Source organism: Macrobrachium rosenbergii, chromosome 25 (genome assembly GCF_040412425.1).
Source record: "Macrobrachium rosenbergii isolate ZJJX-2024 chromosome 25, ASM4041242v1, whole genome shotgun sequence".
Classification (NCBI taxonomy): Eukaryota; Metazoa; Arthropoda; class Malacostraca; order Decapoda; family Palaemonidae; genus Macrobrachium; species Macrobrachium rosenbergii.
The window spans coordinates 2,414,655-2,438,975 of record NC_089765.1 but is presented as its reverse complement, the minus strand read 5'-3'; the positions used below and the strand labels follow the sequence as shown (position 1 = coordinate 2,438,975).

The 24,321-nt window shown below is 38.3% G+C and overlaps 1 long non-coding RNA gene across 2 annotated transcripts in view; it reads right to left on the bottom strand.

Annotated features, from left to right (window-relative positions):
• Window positions 1–24,321, bottom strand: part of LOC136852276 (uncharacterized) — a 111,262-nt gene that overhangs the window by 57,917 nt on the left and 29,024 nt on the right. The window contains exons 3-4 of one of the 2 annotated variants that reach the window (XR_010857095.1): window positions 23,476–23,554; window positions 16,197–18,924 (exon numbers count right to left, since the gene is read on the bottom strand). This is a non-coding gene — a long non-coding RNA (uncharacterized lncRNA). Of the gene's footprint in view, window positions 1–16,196; window positions 18,925–23,475; window positions 23,555–24,321 lie in introns of those variants that run through there. The other variant, XR_010857094.1, reaches the window with a different exon arrangement.

The window sequence follows — 24,321 nt, the reverse complement described above, 5'->3', positions numbered from 1 at the left end:
ATCATCCGAAAACAAATGACTAAGAACTTCAACATCCAAAATGAACAAGAGACAAAAAAAAAAAAAAATATCATATATATACAAACATTAACCCATCTATCCTCTAACTATATACAAACGTTCCATTACATCCCAACTTTCTTTAACTTCGAAATATGGGTCAATTTCGTCACTCCAGTATTTACATCTTTAACTACAAATCTATTCCCTCTTTTGATCTCTACAATCTCAAAAGGTCCGTGGAACTTCGGACTTAACTTATAATTCAGATCATTCCGAACATTCACTTTAACAAACACTCTATCACCCATCGAAAAAGCTACTCCCCTCGATTTCGCGTTACTTTTCTCTACCATTGCACGCGAACTAAGTTCAAGTTCTTTACTGATACGTGCAAATCTTTCTCTCGCTGTATTTATCAATGAAGTGACCGTAACATCACCCTGAACACACTCTGGTAACAAATCAAAAGGTCCTTTCAACTTGTATCCATACAAAGCTTCTGCTGGAGATATCTTAATTGTGTCATTCATCATAGTATTGATACTATATCGCACTTCATCCAAAGATCTGTCCCAATGTGTATCGGAACCTCCCACCGTCATGCGCAAAGCTTCGATTACTTTCCGATTCGCCCTCTCACACAACCCATTCGCTTCAGGTCTATACGGGATTATAGATACTTTCTTTATCCCCAACAAATTAGCAAGACCGTCTAAAGTCTTATTAATAAACTCCCTACCATTGTCTGTGATCAGACATTCTGGAACACCATATCGACAAATTATCCCCTTAAAAACGCTTATAGCAACTTCCTCAGCTGATTTGTATTTCAGTGGGAAAATCTCGACAAAGCGAGTCAACTCATCAACAACTACTAATAAATGTCTATAACCATAAGCGGACTCTGAGAAGTTACCCAGAATATCCATATGCACTCTCTGAAACGGCCTATGTGGTATGGGATATGAACCCAAACGACACGACACTGTCGTCGCTGGCTTATTCGCATTGCAAATAGCACACTTCTTCACAAAGGCTTCTACTGCGGAAAACATATTTTTCCAAAAGAACTTTGACCTGACGTTTTCATACGTCTTGTCTACACCCAAATGAGGAGAACCAAATTTACAATGTACAATGTCTAGAACTTGTGGTACTAGACTCTCTGGCACGATGATTTGTGTAATCTCACCCATGCTTCGAGTACTTCATAAGTTATACTTAACTTTTCTCACCAATAAATTATTCTCCAACTCTAGACCAGAAAAAGGCAACTTATACCCTTTCTTCGGTGAAACTCCCTAAGAAATGCCTTAGCATCTGACAACAATTTATCTTCATCTTGCTTTTGTTCCAGTAAGCCTATGTCCCAAGTGACATTTTCACCCGTAATATAACACACTGCGTTACTCTCACTATCACGAATAACAATCTCTCCCGAGACTGCCGACTCACTATTTCTCCCCGAAGTATGCACTGTAGGAACGTGTATGTCCTCTACATGCGATCTCTCAGAACTACTAATATCAGAGACATTAGACACCAAATAATTACTCTCTTCACCCACACAGGATTCGGTGTGTATTTCCTCATCCTCGACCGGAAAATATCTGCTCAATGCATCTGCAACTACATTATGCTTACCTTCAATGTATTTGAGGTTTGCATCAAAATCTCTCAATGTTAGGAACCAACGTGCTCTCTTGGGCGACAAATTTGGCTTATTAAAAGCTCTAACAACGGTTGATGATCTGTAAAAATCTCAACTTTATTTCCCAACAACAACATCTTAAAATGAACAAGGCTAGAGACGACTGCGAAAGCCTCCTTGTCCACAACTGACATCAGCCTTTCGTTACTACCACGTGTTTTGAACTTTCTGCTATAAAAAGCAATTGGGTGTAATTTCCCCTCAAATTTCTGCATCAAACACGCACCTATACCTTCCTGACTCGCGTCAGTCACTAAGGTGAACGGTTGACTAAAATCTGAAACTTCAAAACTGGTGGGTTCACCAAAGCGTTCTTAAGCTTCTCAAAAGCTAATTGTTGACTATCACCCCAAACAAACTTAACGTCTTCTCGTAACAAATCTGTCAAAGGAGACGCTATTGTAGAAAAATTCCGCACAAAACGGCGAAAGAAACCCGACATACCTAGGAACGAACGAATCTGTTTCCTGGTTTTGGGAACTGGAAAATTCACAATGGCTTTAACTTTCTCATCATTCACTCTAACTCCCTCTTTAGAGATAACATGTCCTAAATAGACAATTTTTCTCTTCAGAAACTCACATTTGGCCAATTTGACCTTTAACCCAGCGAACCGTAATCGCTTGAGGACTTCTTTAACATCTTTAGATGTTCTTCAATTGTATCTGTGCATATGAGAATGTCATCCATGTACACAAACACCGACTTTCCTAACAAGCCATGAAGTACTGTGTTAACCAGTCTAGTAAATGTTATTGGGGACCCTTGTAATCCAAAAGGCATCCTATTAAACTCGTAATGTCCCTTTGGTACCGAAAATGCTGTATATTTACGGCTACTCTCACAAAGGGGAACTTGTAAAACCCTTTGCATAAGATCTATAGATGAATATATATTCTTGCCACCGATCTCAACAAACAAATCAGGCAAACAAGCTACAGGATATCTATCTGGGCATGTTTTTTCATTCAATTTACGAAAATCTACACAAACTCTGATACTACCGTCTTTCTTAGGAACTGCAAGCAAAGGAAAATTAAACGGAGAATTGGACGGTCTAATAATGCCTTCCGACTCCCACTTCTGAACTTCTTTTTCTACTTCTTCTGATCTTAAAAGGAATTCGATATGCTGGAATATATATGGGATTTGTACCCTTTTTCTAGGCGGATTGAATGTTCTAAAACATCTGTAACTCCTAATTTATCTCCCTTCAAAGCAATGATATCTAGATATTCTTTCAACACTTTCTCTACTTTATCTGAATATTCAGGATAATCAACTTTAGCCAAGTGTTCATGTAGAACCTGACTTCGGAACTGTTGCTCCTCGTTAGGAAACATATTCCCGTCTCCACAAAAACTCACTAATTTATGCTCTTCCTTAAACTCTTCAAAATCAATTACATAAGTACCCTTGTGATATTTTTTTACTGAGTCTTGATAGCTAACTAATTCTACTGAAGTCACGCCTGCGACTGAAATTTCATTCACTGACACCGTACTCACAACGTCTTTGAATTTCTCGGTTCCCTCAACAACGCACACTTGAGAAGGAAACTTCTTCTCTTTCAGCGACACTTTAACTAATGTAGGAACTCGCGGTTGCAATTCAATATCTTCCAACAAAAATCCTTTGAAAGATCTTTGCGGAATATCTTCACTCTCTAATGAATGTGTTACACATGTCTCAGACTGTGTCTTAAGTTTCTCACAAGTTTTTTCCTGTGTATATATGGAACAAAACAACCTGACTCACCTATTGTAATCCCCTGAACTCCCGTAAGAATGTTGATGTTATGTCGCATACAAGAAGGGTGTCCTAGCAAAACCATTTCACCTAAGGCTAATCCTTCTATGACCAAAAATGATTCTACTATTGTCTTTCCACCGATACAAAGCGTAAGAAATGACGAACCTAAAATATTCAGTTTCCTCGCTTGTACATCACACACTGTCTCACTAGAAGGGACTAATTTGCACTCTGGAAACCTCGAGTGAAAAAGGTCAGCATTTACTAAGTTAACTGAGCTACCAGAATCAATGAAAATAGAAATTTCATTGCCATTAGAGAATCCACGTACAATCGGCCTAGGTTCTAGTGACTCTACGACCTGATTAGTCATTATCCTGTGTCTGTTTTCGAACTTATCTTGTGAAAATTCTGCTGTTCCTTTTTGTATCTAGAACTTGCATCATGTGGAATTCTCCTGTCATATCTAGAAAAACCTCCCCGGGACTTCCCTGAATATTCTCTACTCTTCGTGGCTGGGCAAAATCTCCATCCATGATCTGAAGATTTGCAAACTGAACAATATCTCACTTTGCAATTTGACTTACTATGGCCTATTTTATCACAATTAAAACAACGTATCGTTGTGACTGATCTCTCTGGAATTTTCTTCGATTCTACTCGTGCACATGTCTTCGCTGTTGCATCATTTCCCGAATGCGAGCGACTATCATTATTCTGTGGTTTGGAAACCGCAGCTGACATCTTTGCACCTCCCTGTACAAAACTACTGTCCAGTGTCGGGCATTTTGCTAGATTTTTGTTAATCTGTGCAAACAAAAGGATTCGTCTGTATCCTGATCAATTCTCTTATCAAAACTATCTACAATTACATCTGGGACCGACGTTAAAAGGCAAGCAAAGTGTAACAATCTTTCAAAATTATCTAAGGAGATATTATTTCCAGTTACCCATGGAGAACCTGTTATAGATTTCTTTAACTCAACTACTGCATCAAATAAATTCGCACTGTATGTGACTAGTGAATCATTGCCCTTCTTTATTTTGAGACACTCTCGCAAATTCCGAACTGCGCATTCACGTTGAACTCCGCCATAAGTAGCTCGTAGAAATTTCTGCAGTTCATTCCAAGTTTTACACCTTCTGAACCCGAAACTGCGTGCTCGTTTCCCAATATCTCCTTTATCTAAATCCAGAAATGATTTAGCCTCTGTTAAAGCTTCAGCGCCATTCGTAATTTTCTTGGAATTCAGATAATTGTTCACTGACTCAATGAAAGTTTCTATATTTTGGGTTAGCTTTCCGTCAACTAGCCCTTTAAAATTTGTAATTCCCGCGCTAATGTTCGTCACTTTATGCACCACAATTGATTGGGATGTGCTTGCTGCATCGTCCGGCATTTTGTGAGTAATCACACGCCCTGAGCGTAACAACATAAAAAGAGAAACCAAAAAGAACACTAGAGAAAGGCACAAGTTACCCTCTAAAAGAAGAACAGAAAACGGCGTTCTGCGCAACTTACGAGAATGGGGTACTTACCAATTTTGAAACAGAAAACGAAGTACCTATCTCTCAACAGAGCTGTGTGCAGCCTGTGACGTCACCTACTGACAGCGAAGCAAAAAACACCCAGCGCGATTTTAGTTGAATCATCACTTTGCGTAATTAACTCACAATCGCCACTATTCACACTTATTTGGGTATTTTGTTAACCCCTAAATTGCTCTAGAGATCATCCAGATCTATTTCACAACTCCCCACTCCCAGTACTCGAATAGAAACGGAAAAAAAAGGAAAGGTTCCCCGTATTTCACACGTAATCACGACCTACTCAGTCATTCAACACTGACCCGTCGCCTTAGCTCTTAGGTGAAGTCGCCTATGCCTTGGGCATCAACGTTACCAATTAGTCTATTAGCAATCTCCCTCTTTCGCCATCATTAAAGACATTAAAATCATGCTGCCACCATTTAAAATCAAAAGACACCCGCTGCCGCCATTTCATTCAGACACGGCTGCCACCATTAAATTCAGACACGAGGACAGAATTAACACCTTTTTGAAGGTGTACGTAACGTGCTCCAACGATCTTTATTCATGAAACGGAGGCGTATGAACGTTCGCTCACGGCAACACTTACATCTATTTTTCTCCTCTCTCTCTCTCTCTCTCTCTCTCTCTCTCTCTCTCTCTCTCTCTCTCTCTCACCGTGTATCACCTCTCTCTCTCTCTCTCTGTGTATCGCCTCTCTCTCTCTCTCTCATCGTTTTCCGAAGTTCACCCACCCGAATCTCGCTCATTCTCACCAAATCAATTAAATGGACTATTTAAAGAAACGCAATAGTTTCTACAAAAATAGGTTTATTATTCAAATAACCCAACAAGAAATGAATAAAACCAAGCAAAGATTAAAATGCATAATAAATGAAATATCGAGTTAGATAACTAAACTCTGAACTGCAAAACACTTCTGATTAAAGAAGTCTCACTATGGCTAATAGCCTGAAAATATCCAAACTCACACATACTCCCCAAATCAATAATTAGTCATGTCAAAACCAGTCTACCACATGTTATTCGAAACAGTCCACACTGTCCACCGACATCTGTCCACAGACATCTGTCGGAAGAATCAAACATGATAGAAAACTCCCAAAAATATATGAAATGCAAAACACAATAATGGAAAGTGTAAAATGCATAGCCAAGATATGGCAAACGTAACATGACAAAATAATAATATAAAAGAGGTATGAATATTCATATTAAATCTCCCACACCAGTTCAAAAGTTCATAATGATTAGAAAATCATGGTAAGAAATCACAAGTTCAATTTCCTCCCATAAAAACAGAGATTTCAAACTCTACCTTATCTGCTGATTTAAACCTGATCCTCTCCAAAGCTACGTCTAGACAACTGCAGTTCTATCACGTTAATGAACGATCAAACTCACTTTTAGGGCAGATTTTGGCACAATCTAGATCAAATTAACGCACGTACTCACGAATATACATAACACTTCGGAAGATCACCTGACCGCAATATTGCTGAGGAATCAAACTATTTGTTGAACACAAAGATTTTACCTCGAGTCTCTCGACCTACTTCCATCTGACTCCATAAATTCTTTCATCACATCTTAAAGCATTGAAGCTATGAAATGCATATATGTGTCCTTTAAAACTTGTAGCAGCCATATTTTCTGAAATACATGCAATACTCATTGGCCAGCAAATAGCAAAATAATAAATATGACTCGATAACTCAGCTAACGACCATGGAAGGTATGCGGCTCGCAGCGTCCGAAACTCTGCAAAGTTTTTCTTGAAGACTGTGTAAACTGTAAATTATAAATTAGCTGCTCTCAATGCACACTTCCCAACTTATGCTAATTTCTTTATAAAATTTGTATCCTTACTGCTATCATACCTTGTCCTGTCTCCTTGTTTGGAAGAATTATCATGAAATTAAATATGATCTTTCTCTGAAATTGTTTTGTAATTAACTTGATTCCCAATTCTTTTCTCTTTAAATTAACTACAGCATTCAGGCGAGGTACGTCAGTGTTATGTGTGGGGCTTTGGCTAATGAATTTTTTAATTAATTACTTAATTGGATTAGGTCACCAGTTGGAACTACGTATTGAATAATTGGATTATTTCTGTAACAAATGACTTACATCAAACCCCTTCATTACCCACCTAGTCCCAACAAAGAAAGAATGTGCTGTTCTAGCGAGGGAATTTACATGAACCACTTAGTCAGCATCGGACACAGTTAATTTTCCCTGCTTCAGTTAAAGTATAACGCAACAGGCTTGTCTATTAGTGGCTACCATACGAAGTTAGTATTGGTAAAGGCTAATTCTCTTCCAAACAATGGTGATGTCAGGATCCAAGGCTTGCCTGAATTTTAACTTACACTTGACTTTCCCTAATTCCTACTCACTGCACAGGAATAACTTATGCAATTTCACTAGGCAATGCTCATTATTAATAAACTTGACTTCATAAAAGAAATACGGTTATGCCAAGTTCTCTTGTAAATGGTAGCGGAAGGGGAAAAAATGGAAAAATTAAGTACAGAGGAAGAGTTACCAGCAATCAGCAATACTTGTCAATTCCAGACTTATTGTTTACGTGGGTTGCTTGCACAATGCAACTGACGATCGGAATCCTCGAACAACACGTATCGTCTATTCACTTAGGCAACACAGACAGAAGAAAGAACAAAGGACAAAGTTAGTCAGAGAGCGACGCATGTACTTCATCCGACAGTGGGTCTCTCTCTCTCTGCTGGCGCCAGGTCAGGTCAGGGCTGCTGTTGTTTCCATCAGCAACACTTGTATATAGCCTCCGACAGTCTGAAAAATTGACAAAACATTGCCGAATGCATAGAACAGGGAAAAAGGAAGCTTAAGACCACCTTCACCAGAGGCAACTTGGTAAAAACCCTCCCAGTGGGTTAGGTCCCTAATGCTAACCTATCCCCTACTAAGGACGTTTTTTTTTTTTTTAAACACAGCCTACTGCCCTGCCCGCGTACTCTTAGCTTCGACAGAGACACTGTCCCATCTTTGTCAGAATGATATCCCTACTAAAATAATGCAGAGGGGGCAAACAGCACAATATTTATAATATATATATATATGTCAGAGTTCCCCGGTGCTATGACCCTCTGCCTAGCACCATTAGACGCCAATAAGTGTGGGTGTAACCCTTTGTTCCCCCTATAGACTGTGAGGAGCTATTCCTTAGTTTTGGTGTTTTTGAAGTTGTCTCATATAGAGAACAATTTATTTGCCCCTATCCTAGGGTGTTGGTGTTTTTTTTGTCTTATAGGCCTCATTATTATTATTATTACTATTATTACTATTATAATTATTAATGTTAAAGTTTAGTTTTATAATATTAGGTAGGAATTTAAGTGTTTTCTTTCTGTATGTCTCCTCCTTCCTTCCTAACCTTATTTAGTTATAGGTATGTTATTTGGGCCCTTATTTGATACTGCTTATGTGCTATTTTTTTTCTACTGACTTAGGGATTTAGTTTTAGAGGTTAGGTAATCCTACTGGATTTATTTAAGGACTGCATATTTTGTCCTGTGGTCACAAGGCTGACTGTTGTTTATTTTCTTGCTTTGTGTAATAAATATTGTTAAGTTTTCTCTCGTGTTTTCTTCTCCATTGACCTTTATTTATTGGACACTGTATTACTGCCCTCTCTTTACTGGTGCTTTAAGAACTTGCACCACGGCCCTCACAAGGGTCAATAATAATAATAATATATATATATATATATATATATATATATATATATATATATATATATATACATACATATATATATATATATATATATATATATATATATATATATATATATATATATATATATATATATATATTGTGTGTGTGTGTGTGTAACTTTGTATAATTATGCAGCAAACAAGCTGAGTTGACCATTATTACGAAGAAGACACATAAGTTTAGGAATACTATGACTAAAAGCTAAAAAACCCCATTCCTTTGTTACCACGTTTTTCTTGATCTAGGGTGATACAAAGGAAGGGGTAGGGCATAGGGCTTTACTTAGCAACCTGATAAATTATGATGAAAGCGAAAAGTAGAAATAGGAGTTTTTTCTCAATCGGTATAGAAAGCGAGTGGCATTATAATGTGCATATTGAAAAGGTTTCAATTTGGATGAACCATTGCTGATGATGTGAAAATTAAGCAAGAGCGCCTGATTCCAGTACCACCCAACACTGACCCAGCCCAGGTTTTTGTTTAACATTTCTCTAGTCTCTACAACAGCAACAACAACAATTGGGATGAGTTCCCCGTATTGTGTGTGTGTGTGTCTGTGAAAACTAGGGTAGGTCAACAACTGCAAAAACCAAAACCACATAGGCAAATTCACTGTGTGTGATCACTTTTAATTAAGACTAGATCACCCAGGACCCATTTGGTCACTTTTTTAGTTACTACATTTTTAACAAGAGGCCATACCCAAACCTGTACCCATACCCATATCTGTACAATACCTATATCCATACCCAATTCCAACCCATACCCATATCTGTACCATACCCATACCTATATCTGTACCATACCCATACCCATATCTGTACCATAACCATACCCATATCTGTACCATAACCATACCCATATCCATACCATACCCATACCCATATCTACCATACCCATCCCCATACCCATACTCATACACATATCTGTACCATACCCCTACCCATATCTGTACCATACACATACCCATACCCATATCCATACCACACCTATACCCATACCCGCACCATACCCATACTGATATCCATGCCCATTACAATATCCATACCATACCCATATCCATACAATACCATACCCATGCCCATATCCATTCTATACCCATACCCTTACCCATACCCATACCATACCATACCCATATCTGTACCATATCCATACCAATAACAACAAGTAAATTAACACTACTAATAATAGTCAGCAAATGTCTATGGGCAGCACCAGCTCCATACCTATATCTGTACCATGCCCTACCCATACATATACCCATACCAATGCCTACCCATACCCATATCCCTATTATACTCATACCCATATCGATACCATACCATTCCCATACCCATACCCATATCCATACCATTCCTATGCACATATGTTACCATACCCATACCCACAACTAAACTAACCCTACTAACAATAGTCAGCAAGAGTCTATGGCAGCACCAGCCCCATTCACAGGGGAGGGGAGAGAAGGTAAGGGGGATGGGGAGGAGGAGGGGGAGGGGAGGGAAGAGGGAAAGGAAGGGAGGGTAGGAGGTGAGGGAAGAGTGAGGGGAGGGGAGGGAAGAGGGAAAGGAAGGAGGGTAGGAGGTGAGGGAAGAGTGAGGGGGAGGAGGAAAGGTGAAGTGGCGAGGAGGGGAAGGGGAGGGAAGGTGGGAGGAGGAGTAGGAGGGTAAGGGGGTATATTGGATGGGGAACGGGGATGGTAGAGTGAAGGGAGGGGAGGGAAAGGGGAGGTGAGGGGAAATGGAGGGGAAGGGTGATGAGAGGGAAGGGGAATGGAAGAGAAGAGGGAAGGTGAGTGGGAGGGGTGGAGGAAGGAGAGGAGAGGGGAAGAGGAAAGGGGAGGGAGGGGAAAGGAAATGGAGATGGGGAGGAGGGGGATGGAAGAGGGAAGGGGAGGAAGGGAAGATGGAAGGTGAGGGGGGAGGGGAAGGGGATGGAAGAGGGAAGGGGATGGAAGAGGGAAGGGGATGGAAGAGGGAAGGAGGGGAAGGGGATGGGATGGGAAGGAAGGGAAGGAGGGGAGGTGGGAGGAGGGGAAGGGAGGGAAAGGGAAGGGGGGGGGGAGGGAAAGGAAGTGGAGGGGAGGGGAGGGGAAGGGAAGGAAGGAGGGAAACGGAAGGGAAGGGGAGATGAGGGGAGGGGAGGAGAGGGAAAGGGAAGGGGATGGAATGGGAAGGGAAGGAGGGGATGGAAAGGGAAGGAAGGGGAGGGGAGGGAAAGGAAGGAAGGGGATGGGAGGGGAAGGGATGGAGGGAAAGGAAAGGGAAAGGAGGGAGGGAAAGGGAAAGGAGGGGAGGAGGGGAGCGAAAGGGAAATGGGAGGAGGAGGGGAGGGGAGGGGAGGGGGGGAGGGAAAGGAAAAGGAAAGGAAAGGGAAAGGGGAGGGAGCGAAAGGGAAAGGGGAGGGAGGGGAGGGAAAGGGGGGAAGGGGAGGGGAGGGGAGGGAAAGGAAAAGGGAGGGAAGGGGAGGGGAGGAGAGGGGGGGGGGAGGGGAGGAGAGGGGGAGGGGAGGGGAGGGGAAGGGAAGGGAAGGGGAGGGGAGGGGAAGGGAGAGGGGAAGGGTGATGGAAGAGGGAAAGGGAGGGAAGATGGAAGGCAAGGGAAAGATGCAGGAGGAAACAGAGAGGGGGAGTTTTAGTATTACATAGATAGATAGACAGATAGATAGTTAGATAGATAGATAACTGAGAGTTAGGCTATGTTCACACAGGACGTTTTGAACCGTGCAGTAGATTGTTAAATGTTAGCTTATGGAATCATTCACACATAACCGCGGCATATTGCGGCGGTTTCCAACACGCTGCAGTAGTGAGATTCCCCTCGCCAACCCGCGATTGCCGGGCGTGTCAAGATACATACAACTCAATGACATCGTTCACACACAGCGATGAACCACGCTTTTTGAAGACAGCAGGTGCCATCATTGGCTGTGTGTCAGCCAATGAGAAAAGAGATTGTGCGTTACCATAGCAACCCTGGCCATTACGCCTGGTCCCCATGATCACAGTCACACACACTATTGCATCGCTGTCACTGTCAACTGTTAACTATGGAGAGGGATCATTCTGACACTGGATGTTACAAAAGAAGTAGATGTATATATATATATATATATATATATATATATATATATATATATATATATATATATATATATATATATATATATATATATATATATATATATATATATATATATATATATATATATAAAAAGAAACATTCCCGCGCAGTGGCCGCCCTGATCAAAAACACTTCATGTGAACAATTACAACATTAAACAAGCGGTGGCCGTAGTCAGCAGCTTCTCCTAACACCACTTGCTATTCACACACATTAAGAAAACGGCGTCTCTTCTGATGTTGTGAGCAGTCCGTACCTGAGCATCAGGAAATTGAATTTTGGGGCTACTCTGAATGGCTCACTGTATCTTTAAAATTCACTATTTCAAAAAACAAACCCCGATAAGCACCCCTCCAGAAAAACTAAGTTTTACCATTCTTGCTCCACAGGTATGTTAGGACCCTCACCAACCCACCCACCCACCAGCCTACCCCTTACCACATCCCCTGAACCCCAAAAATCGATATCTGGTTGTCCGGAACGGCTTAACGGATTTGGATTAAATTTGGCACGATTAGAGACCTTAGTGGGGAAACCTCTAAAGACAGAGTTTCATCCAGGTCGCTTGAATATTTGCAGAGTTATAAAGAGCAAAGTCGGTTTTTTTGCGCACTCCAGGTTGCTGAACTTTACTAACCGCCAACTACCGTGAAGGATGATGATGCACAAGCTTAAAATTCATACCAATAATGTTGACCAAAAATATATATGAGGTTCCAAATGCTCAACACTCTGAGGGATCTTCAAACCATGGAAGAGCCTTCAGAACTCCCGAGACCATGGCGGAAGTGTCCGAGTATGGAAACGGCAATCAATCAATCAATCGTTTCTCGATAGTGCTTCGTAATTGGGAATCACATGCTAAATATTGCAGTAGGACTGAGTAATATATAAATAAAAAAACTGATGAAATTATATCGTCCCCAGTCCCAGGAACAACTACTGTACAAGGTACTGGGGAAGACAACTGAAAAAATATCAAGATTTGGTGAGAAAAATCCAAATTCTAACCTCAGACAGACTGGGACGATAATTTCAATCTTTAATCCAAGACCGAGGAAGAAAGAATTCCAGCCTCAAGCAATTCCACCCATGATGACAAAGAAATAGACACGATGACCAAATGGCAAAGAAAATCAAATAAACTCTACAAATAACGAAGCCGATCAAGATATTCAATTAGCATCCAATGGAAAGTAAAATCCCTCAAAGTGGATGTCATAGATATTTCGTAAGTGAATCTCTAAACCACAAGAATCTCTAAACCACAATTTATGTCCATGATAAAGTCATGATAACCAACTGTCATGCATGTCGTACATCAGTATTTTACAATGACAGTTCATCTTCCATGTAACTGACATATAGCCATTTGCAATATGTAAGCAACCAAATTTCAGTGACAGTACGTCTTTATTATGAAACATGAGAAATCTATTACCGAATCCCTAAACATTGCTTTATGTTGTCAATAGACAACGCCTGCGTGAATCAAGCTACTCTATTACTGACAGGCTTGGTAGAGAAACAGAGCAAGTAATTTTCAACAATATCTTGTGTTTTTTGAATTCTGATAATACTGCTACATTTGTCTGGTAATCATTGTACTGTGTCAACAACTGACATTTCATACTCACAATGATGCATTTTGAGTGGCTTGTTCTGGATGATATATATTTGGCAATCACTGTCTTATAATAATAATATCATTCCATTCCACGCTGTATTATGAAGTAGGCTACATTGGGAACATGTTTTTCTGACTTATTATTTTCTGAAAAATCTTTTAATAAAACAAGCCGGTGCTCTCATCCCAGTAAAACGCTTCTTTTCACACAAGACACGTACAGTATGGGCAGCAGTTAACATTATTAAATGTATGCCACCACGGAAATCTGTGATTTTCACCGACTCTAGAAACTTTGGAAATCCTTCAAAATCATTGTCTTAAAAAAGACATTTGTTCACCAAATTAAAATTTCACTCCCCAAATCATATGAAGCTTGTATAAACGCTGTTGTGATAATTCAGGCATGAAAGGAAAGCAGGGTGCAGTAAAAGACGAAAGCAGACAAAAATGCAATTACCATGATTAGGTCCTATATACCTAATCTAGTCAACGATTTTTACTGTCTCTGAAACCCATCATGTTAGGTGAATAAAAGTTGGATTGTAGCGGTCTTCATTTCAAGTAATATTGTCCCGTCTCCGAACGGCCACACTCGTTTGGCCATCCCCACGTGCAAAACATTAATTACAGTCCAACAACTTTTTTGTGAATGTCCAGTTTCCAACCCACAAGGCATAACAACTGCCGAGAACAAATTCTTAAGAGAAACTTTGTCTGAATCTTCAGTACTTTCAATTTTTCCAACCAGTCAGTTTTTAAGGAGTTACAACACATACTCAATAAGGTCTAACATATTTATTAATAATATACGATTCGTGCCAACCTGTGGGAGTTAAAAGAGATTTGGGTACGCTATCTTAATAATAATAATAATAATAATAATAATAATAATAATAATAATAATAATAATAATAATAATAATAATAATAATAATAATAATGGTACTGATAACATGTTCAGCTATTTTTTCACTGCTTGCTTCTCTTCACGCATAAAATTATCTCTTGTTGATTATACTGTAGCTGCAATATAATATAACAATTTGTTCCAATTAAAGTAAAACTTCTGTTCACAAAAGTAGGTCAAGATTCTCCCAGGTATTTCTAGATAATGCATAGTGAAGGAAAGATTCCCCGAATTATGACTTAACAGTAAACTTCAGCCATGAACTCTAACTGTAGCAGCAAAAAGGAGATTAGGTAATAAACCGTTTTCTCCTTAATATATGATGTCTGGCCTCGGGCCGAGCTAAAGAAACTGCGGTTTTAGAGACATGGAAATGATCCTTTCCAACATGTAAATCATGTCATTTAAGCCAATGTAAGAAACTGCCTCCACCACGATTTCTAAAAGCTGAGCTCGAGGGCTCCAGAAACTAGAGGTTTTCGTTCAGCATTGTCATTAAATGAGTACGCGATTCCAACGGTGAAAGCACAGAGCGAGTTACTTCTTCCACAGCATCCCCACCGGAGAGAAAGGAAATCTTATCACGCAACTAATGTCCGAAAGAGCGCGTGAGACTTAACATGTACGGGGATATAATTCTGAAGCGGATATATGACCTGATATGAAACGAAATGGAATAAAATATATAGTCAGTGTAATTGCTGTAAGAGAAATTTAGCTGATAAAACTGATGAACTTGAAACAGCGAATGTGAGTAATTCAGTCCCTATTGGACGTAACTGTTGTGAAGGTAAAATCTATAGTTTTGAAAAATGGAAAAAAGATTAAATTAGAATTACTTTCACAGGATTTTCGTTAAATTTATTAAACAGGAATTTCTTTTACTGACAGTGAAATACTATTTTCCAGGGTGCAGTTATCTGGCCTAAGAGAGGGAAATGAAAAACTGGGTGTTAGTCCTAACAGGTTTCGACTTTATATCTAAACCAATCTCAGAGAACTTGTACATAGTGGTAAATGGACGGCACAACTGAGGACTTATACATAGTGGTAAACGGACTGTTGTGAACAAAACATTCACACCTGACAGGTGTGAGGGGGTGGATACCTACGCTCATTTTCTTCTGAGGTCAATATCTCCTCTGTTTGCCATTAATAGTTCGGTTAGTTTCGCTTCTTACAATTTTGCAAAATACTTAGGACATATTCTTAAGCCATCGCTTGGTACCATTTCTGATTCCAGTTAAAAAAAATAATGCTGATATGGTAAATAGATTAAGTAATAAACTGATTAAAAGTGAGTCCAGGCTAGTGAATTTAACGTGACATCATTATCCACTAAGGTACCTCCTCCTGATGATCAGTTGGAATTTTCATTGGATACCTTAGAGAGAAAACAGCTGGATACACCATTTTCCAAGAACACTCTAACAGAATTTGTTAGAATAGGTGTAAAAGAGTGTAAATATAGATTCAACAAGAAATTTTACTCAGAATTTTGGTATAGCAAAGGAAAACCCTGTATCTTCATTGCTAGGTAAATTATATAAGGAATTTTTCGAAAGCAAAATGTTAGACAAAATTAATCCATAAGGTATGTTGACGACATAATGTGTATATAATGTGCATTTGGCCAGGGAACGAAAATATAAATAACCTCTTTGGTAAAGATGAATCAATACCATCAATAAAATTCACTATGGAAATGGAAAATGATGGTAACCAACCCTTTTATATTTCCCTAATACTAGTATTAGGCAAATCTAAATTAGAACTAGTAGTGTACTATGCATACAAACAGCCTACCAATATTTCTGCAAATGTGCATACTTGTTCTGGTCACAACAATAAAAGTTAAGAAATTAGTTTGCACATCCAAGTTTTGAAGAGCATTACATGTGTAGCTCTGAATACATAGATGATGAACAGAGATGCTTAGGATTCTATTCAAGAACTTGAAAATTAATATCCTGTTTCTGTGTTAGACTATGCATTAGAAGTAACAAAAAAGACTCTTTATGGTCATTTCAGATATTCCCCATCTACTTTGGAATATTGGAGTCATTGTAGCATTTACAAGGCATGCCCCCAACCTCATTCAAGTATTGTAACGAAGGGAAAACAGTACAACAAGCCTCATTTCTATCGACTGACTCAAGTTGAGTAGCGTTGGTTGTGGGTTACGAGTTTTTAATAGAAATATGCTGAAGTGAACCACAGTTGCGAAATCAAAAATGAAAATGGCCAATGTAGACCAATTAGTGGGTGTAACATGGTTGGGGAGGTGACACGTGAAGGTGATCAGGAATACATTCACATAGTTCATGAAGAGCATATGCATCTACTAAAGGAGGAAATATGCTGAATTTGTAAAGGCCTAAGGGCTTTGGAACCTTACAGCAGAAAGTTGAAATTTGTCTACCGCCAGCCACTCAGCTGGGACAAACCTGGGACAGGTTAGTGAAGCTGAAGATGATTTTCCTAAGAGAGGTGGAAGAGACAATGGTAGACTGCTCAATCAATAACGTATCCTTTTAGTACATAAGAAATTGTTGGAATGAGTCCTTTCTAAAATAAAATCATTAGGGTGCCACACATGTGAAGAATTTAGAAGAATGATGCTGAGAAAGCTTCAGCAGAGATATTGGCCCATAAGGAAACCTGAAGAAACAATAGGGGCATTTGTGCTCGAATATGTGTGCAAGTTGATAGTTTTGCACTTCATGATGATGGCATACTCCCAGGTGAAGACAAACTTGCTATATGCCAGCACAGTCTACTGGAAATATTGCCGACTCAATACACAGGTTTTCTGTAAGATGGATTACTACAAGAATTAATAACATATTCATAGGTTGGTAGATCAAACTGGTGAGGAAAAAGGGAGAACTATCTGAGTAATATGCAAGTTCAGCATATAGCTCAGCTGGTGAGTAGACATGGACAGCAGGGAGTGCAAGAGGACCTACATGAGGAGCCAGGCCATAGGGAAAGAGATACAGTGCCTCCAACAAGGTGATGTCACAGTGAATAATGTTATAATTAGCTTGTGTAATTTTACACTCATATTATTGCGCAGAGCTGCAGTTGTAACAAGTGAGTAAGTTTAAAGTTCGTAACTAGCGTATGTCGTTGGTCACTGGGCTTGTTTAGTGTTTATCAAGCAGCCAGGTTCTTGAGATGTCTTCGACACTAAGCTGAGTGGTCAGTGTCATTGTTTGTCCAATTCTGCGTGATCTTGGGTGTTCCCATGCTAAGTGAACTTGGGAAAATTGGATTACCTGTGTGGTATTTGCTTTATATATATGTCTGGACATGAGAGGACCCAGCACTGATTACAATTGATTATGGGAGTTGTGTTTTGTTCCAGTAACCACTTTTTCGAGATTTTGGGTACAAGTTGTCCAAGATTCCTGTGTGACTGTGGCACTATTCTTGAAACATTCAGTGAATCACAGTTACAGTGAACGGGCCATGACGGGCTCAGTATTCAGGCCCTATATCAGTTTTTTATAGGATGTGGTGTGAACAGTATTATCATCATCTGCATGCCTTCAATGGTGCTAGATTTTACCTAATTATTTACTCTTAAATTGTTAAAGATTTTACTTCTGTTATCACTTGCTAATAAAGGTCATCCTCTTTAAGAAGGTTTGTTAGTTAAAGAGCCCAACACAATTCGGTGCAATTGTGACATTTGGTGGCAGCAGTGGGATGGCCTTTTGTTAGACAAGTAATCTTTGTCAAGACACTATACTTCAATTATATGGTTAAAAAAATGTATGAAGCATTTTCAATGTTCTTACATTTTGTTGCTTCATTTATTGTAATTGTTGCTGTAAAGTGTTAACTTGATTATAATTTTTGCAAGCTTACAATTAATGCTTTCTGCATTTGCAGTCTTTTTGTAGGTAATATTGCCAGATTTTGTTGTTTCCATTTTCTTGACGGAATTTGCAGATTTAGGGGAAAGACTGGGATTGCAGGGACAGGAATTGATAGACTTTGTTGAGACGAAAGAGAAAGAACAACAAGAAAGACGAGAGAGCCACCTAGAGAGAAGCAAGAAAGAGAGAAAGAGAAATTGAGCTGGATAAGATTAAAATGGAAACAGAATTGTAAAAATGAAAGGTCCCTAAGCTACCTTCATCTGATGAATCTAAAGACAGTACTGATTTTTATTTGGAGAGGTTTGAGAGGTTTGCGTCTAATGCTAGGTGGGATTCATCTTCATGGGCTATTAATCTAAGTGCTCTTCTTTGAGGTAAGGCTTTGGAGGTTTATTCTTGCCTACCAGTTTCAGAGGCTTTGAATTATGTTTGTTTGAAGCAGGCCTTGTTGAAGCATTTCCAGCTTGCTGAGGGGGGGTTGGTTTTCATTCAAAATTTCGTTCTTGTAAGCCACACCAAGGTGAGGGTCCCTCGCAAGTTCTTGCTAGTTTAGACGATTTTGTGGAGAAATGGTTGAGTTTGTCTGGGGGTATGCAGACTCTGCAGAAGAGACATGAGAGAAAATGCTACAGTTGTGATAAACTGGGACATAAGGTTCGAGACTGTTTTTCCAAGCAGGCAGGTAAAGTTCAGCAGGACCAAGGAACAGTCAGTTGGATCACTAAGTCAAATTCTGTAAATACTAATGGTTGTTGTAGTCCTGTGCAGGTCAAAAACAAAACGGGATAGCCAAATGAAGTTCACCAGGATATATCCATGCCAGAGCAATCTCAGACAGAACAACTGATGGATTGTTGTGTGAGTGATGGTCAGGTGAGACTGGCATGTGGACATATTCTACCAGTTATAGGAGGAGCTTGCAAGATTTGGAACATAATGCCTATTTCTATGGGTTATGTTGGGGCCAATTTTGTTACAGTATTAAGAGACACAGGATGCACTAGTGGAGTGGTAAAATGTCAATAAGTAACAGACAATCAGTTGAATGTCATGTTCAGAAATGTGTACTGATAGATGGTACAGTGCGTTCAGTAGAAGTGGCCTCAGTTGATACTGATACTCCTTTCTATACAGGGAAATCAAATGCTCTTTGAGTGAAAGAACCTGCATATGATCTAATCATAGGAAACACAGATGGCGCCAGAAATCAGTCAGATCCAGATAAACAGTGCTGTAAGAGAGAAAACCGAAAGGAAGGTAGTAAGGTTCTTCAATTTGATATAACCAGAGACCAGGCTATAAAAAAAAAAAAAAACAAGCACGGTATAAAGGCCCTGAATGTTGCAGGACTGGTGGATGTTGAGGTTTCAGTTAAAATGAAGGAACTTCAGGCAGAAGGCAAGCCTCTAGGAGTGTACCAATATCCAGGTGTGTGATGTGGCTGATGGCAACTAAGGAATGCCTGTTTTTGCTCACTTATAAATTACGGTTATTTGTAATAGTCTTGAAATGTTAACGCACAATAAGATTCAGATACTTTCACCCTTTCACAGACACATTTATATTCATAAGAAAGATAAAGCCAGAAAAGCAGAGAAAAAAAAGCTAAAATAACGAGACAAACAGAGAGAAAAAAAAAATCATAATTTGGCAGGAGAGCGACGAAGAGGAAGACTTTCTTGGTAATGGGGGACTCAATTCGAGAACGCTTGTTACAGTATTGTTTGGCAGTTTCATTTACTGATTAATCTTTTACCTGTCTAACAATAATTATTGTTAATGTAAAGTACCATGGCTGTAGTAATTTAATTCATATGCAATGATGTTATTGTGTTCGTAGTTTTTAAATGGAGTAATGAGACTAAAGAGTTTCAAAGGATTGCACTTCCCACACAGGTATTATCATTACTTTTTTATTTTTTATTAGGAGGCGGAGATGCGGCAAGCACAATTGCCGAATACGGTGACATAGTTAAAACCCTTCTACCATCGGAGGTTACTGACTTGGTCTCTCTCGAAGCACGGAAGTAGTTGTATAAAGTTTCCGATCATCGACACCGGTAGAGGAAACGTCAAACTTACCCCATTCGTTATCATTACTATTTTTTTTTCAATTGTGTCATGGCAATTAGTGCTGTGTAATAAAATAGATGTTGATAAGTGTCCCTATAGCTCGATTCTCGTTTAGCATTTGTTTATTTTTGAAAGATCTGGTGGCCATAAAACCTTACAGCTGTTACTGAATTTAACATACCATATCAGATATTTTTTTATTAATCACTTGAATATTTTGTGGTTTTTCCTTCGTGCGACGAGGTTGCGCCTAGTTCACCCACTAATGCTTCAGAGAGCTGCAGGGCATTCTACCGAACAGTCATACCCATACTATTTTGAATCCAGGTGAAAAAGTCACAGGTAAGAAAGTCACAGGGAAAACAGTCACATTAATCTTTCCTAGGTAGTGACCCTCAAGGGTTTTAACCCGGTGTGTGTCCACCTTTGCGGCGTCTTCAGTACAATTGTGCCAGTTGGGAATGACCGTAAAAACATAAACAAAAGGCTGAAAATTAATGTGACTTTTTTGTGACTTTTTCCTAACCAAAATTGTGACTTTTTCTGTGACTTTTTTCATGTCTTTATTACCGGCCACCATTATTTTTCCTTGAAAGGTTAATGGTGCGTGTACTTTTATCATTATCAGAAGAATTTCCTATACGAATTGTGTCTATTAATGATAAAGTCTGCACAAGAGTCTCGATGGCTCGGTCGGTAGAGCAGCAGCCTAGGACTTCATAGAGGTCTGTGGTGTGGGTTCAAGTCCGCAGCCGACCGGTCAGAGAGACGGACACTTTGCTATCCGTGTAGACACCCCGGGATTATGTATGTAATCAACGGATAGGTTTGCTGAAAGCAAATGGGTGTTACAGACTAATACACACATAAACAAAGCCACTCCAACATCTTCTAAAAACATAACAGACACCTCACACGTCTCGAAATGTCGACCTAACAGCTCAGTTCTCCTCGCTGCTGGGAGAAAGGGAGCTGGGGATTTGGTACGATACATGTACACATTCGCTACCGGGGTCTAAGCGATGTCAGGCAGGGCAGCCGATTGAGGCTACGGCCTACCCCAACGCCAAATCAGTCCTTCAAAAAGAAGGCATCGTGCTTACCCCATAAAAATGGGAAAAAGCACGTTAAAAAAAATGATAAAGTCTGCACACCGGCATCTCTTGAAGGAAACATGAAGTTAAATTAATGCAAATTGTTTTAAATTTGTCAGAAAAGGGATATCTTCACCAAAGGTTTTATTCTCATATGCAGATATTTGTTGTAATGATGTGTTGATGTGCCCAGCACAGGTTAACGTGATGACATGTTGTTACATGCATTATTCGAGTCACGTACACCACTTGCAGAGAAAGAATACATGTCTTGATCAGTTACACCATGTTTTGTAAGATTGCATTCAAAACGTTTTGCTGGGATGATGTAATTTTCCTTCTAGAAATTTCTCCATGGTATCTCACACCCAAAATGCTTTAATGACATCATGTAATTGTTTCATGTGTTACTGGAATTCTAAAATCTGTTTCATTCTGATTTCCGAAACCGACTAGTTTGGTTCCCTCTCTCTCTCTCATTTTTAGAAAGAGATTACTTTTAACCTAGTGTTTTGTGGTCACGTATTAGCATTAACTTTTGAGATCTGAATTTGGTAAAGTTATTTAATTTGTAACGGCACCTGGTAAAAAGTGTGGTTTGTGGTAAAGCAGCTGCAGCAGAGGTTTTCAAAAGTTTGTGTAAGGTAACGTGAATTTTACTTATCAATACCATGGTATGTTAAGTTAGGAAATTTTGACCGAGTGAAATTATTATTGATAAATCTTTTGTGTATTTTTGTGTATTTTTTCTATTTACAATCTCCTCATATTTTCACATTTTTTATGTTTGTAATGTAACATTTATTTACGTAGCAATTTAAATATGTCTTGGTAATTTAACATTGCATACTTGATTTAATATTTCATTTATTAAGATTTTCTTTTCAAATCTTGAGTAATTCTTGATAGTTTAAATTTGGCTTGATTAATTTAAATTCCTGATAAAGTTGTTGTGAGTTAGTTTTGTTTCATAATTTAATTCAAGAATTAATAAAGTGTTGTGTTATTTTCAAGTAATAATAAATTTTTCAGATTGTTAATTCTAGGTATAAACTTTGAATTTAAAAATAAATTTTTGTATTCAACATTTTTAGAAAAACAGTGTTTCATTTATTGATCACCAATTAATAGGATTGATTGTGTGTGCATAAGGCAAAGTTATAAACATGTTTTGTTCTTTTAGTTTTGCTAAAGTGAATTAAGACCAGGGAAACAGAGTTGTTTGATGGAGTGATGCCCTTTTACTCTAGAATATTTCTAGTTTAATTTTTGATACCTAACACATATTCTGATAAACTTAGTTTGATTTTTCAAGTAATAAAGAAGTTTTTTCTTAAGGGACCACTGTTACCTTTAGAGTACTCAGTCGTAATAATTAATGTTATGTGAGTTCAGGTATCTGGCTGAAGTGAGGTATATTTTTGAATTTTGAAATTAGTTGTGTAATAACCAAGTACTTGATACGCATCATGACAATATATATATATATATATATATATATATATATATATATATATATATATATATATATATATACATATATACATATATACATATATATGAGTGTGTGTATATATATATATATATATATATATATATATATATATATATATATATATATATATATATATATATATATATGTATATATATATATATATGTATATATATATATATATAATATATATATATATATATATATATATATATATATATATATATATATATATATATATATATATATATGAAGACTGGGAATATTCAAGAACTTGATGAGATTAGAAGTAAGACGGTGTGGTACTGCGATAAAATTGTGAGTGCAAAACCTCTCTTCATGAAAAGCTCAACTCAGAGAATGTATAGAGCTTAAAAATGACGTGAACAAAGCAAACCCAAATTTTACCATTTTTCGACGGTTGAGGCAAAACACAGTTATTTAGAAATTATAGGAAGGAAAATCCCACGCCAGGGTGAATGTAAACTTACCGTTCCGACTTGATGAGTTCTGTCAGATTTGGCTAACGTCAGTGGCCTGGGTCATGGCTGCTTCCTGATAGATCCGTGCCTGCAAAAAAAAAAAAAAAAATCGCATTAACAGACGTGAGCTGTGGCAAACAACAACAATTTCTGGAATACTGACACATTAAAGAATTAGATCCGACTTTGAATATTTAAATGAAAAAGCGAGTTACATATCTTTTTTATTCTGAGATACAAAACAGCCATTTCTTCTTTCAAATATAAAATTCCGGAAATATTGCATAGTTAGGTTTTTTAACTAGCCACTCCATGGCCTTACAACTACATGCAAACAAATGTGTATGGCATATTTAAAACTACATTTAATGTAAACTTGCATCTTACTGAATAGATTTCACACGGTAAAACATGAATTTATTAACGAAAATTTGGAGGTTGAAAGTTAACTTTTATTATGCCAGTATCTTATAATACAGAAAATATAATAAAAACAACTTTAATAACGGTGTCATTAAACGAAAATACGATCTCGTTGGTGATAAATTTCTATTTATCTTACGAAATCGTTTTTATTGGCCAGCTACAGAAAGGTCTCATTTTTTATCTGAATTTTTCATGAATAATCTGTTACATTTCATTTATTGTTACACCGAGTAATCTCTCGCAGCTGCATTCAAGATAACTATGTATAATTTTGGACAAAACAAAATAATTTGTTTTTCGTTATCTTTCTATGTTTACAGATTCCAATATGATTTCAATTGAAAAAATTTCGTTATTCGAGCGTTCGTTTAGTTTCAACATTAGAAGCCTGAATATGCACATTTTATTACATAACTTTCTGAATATCTT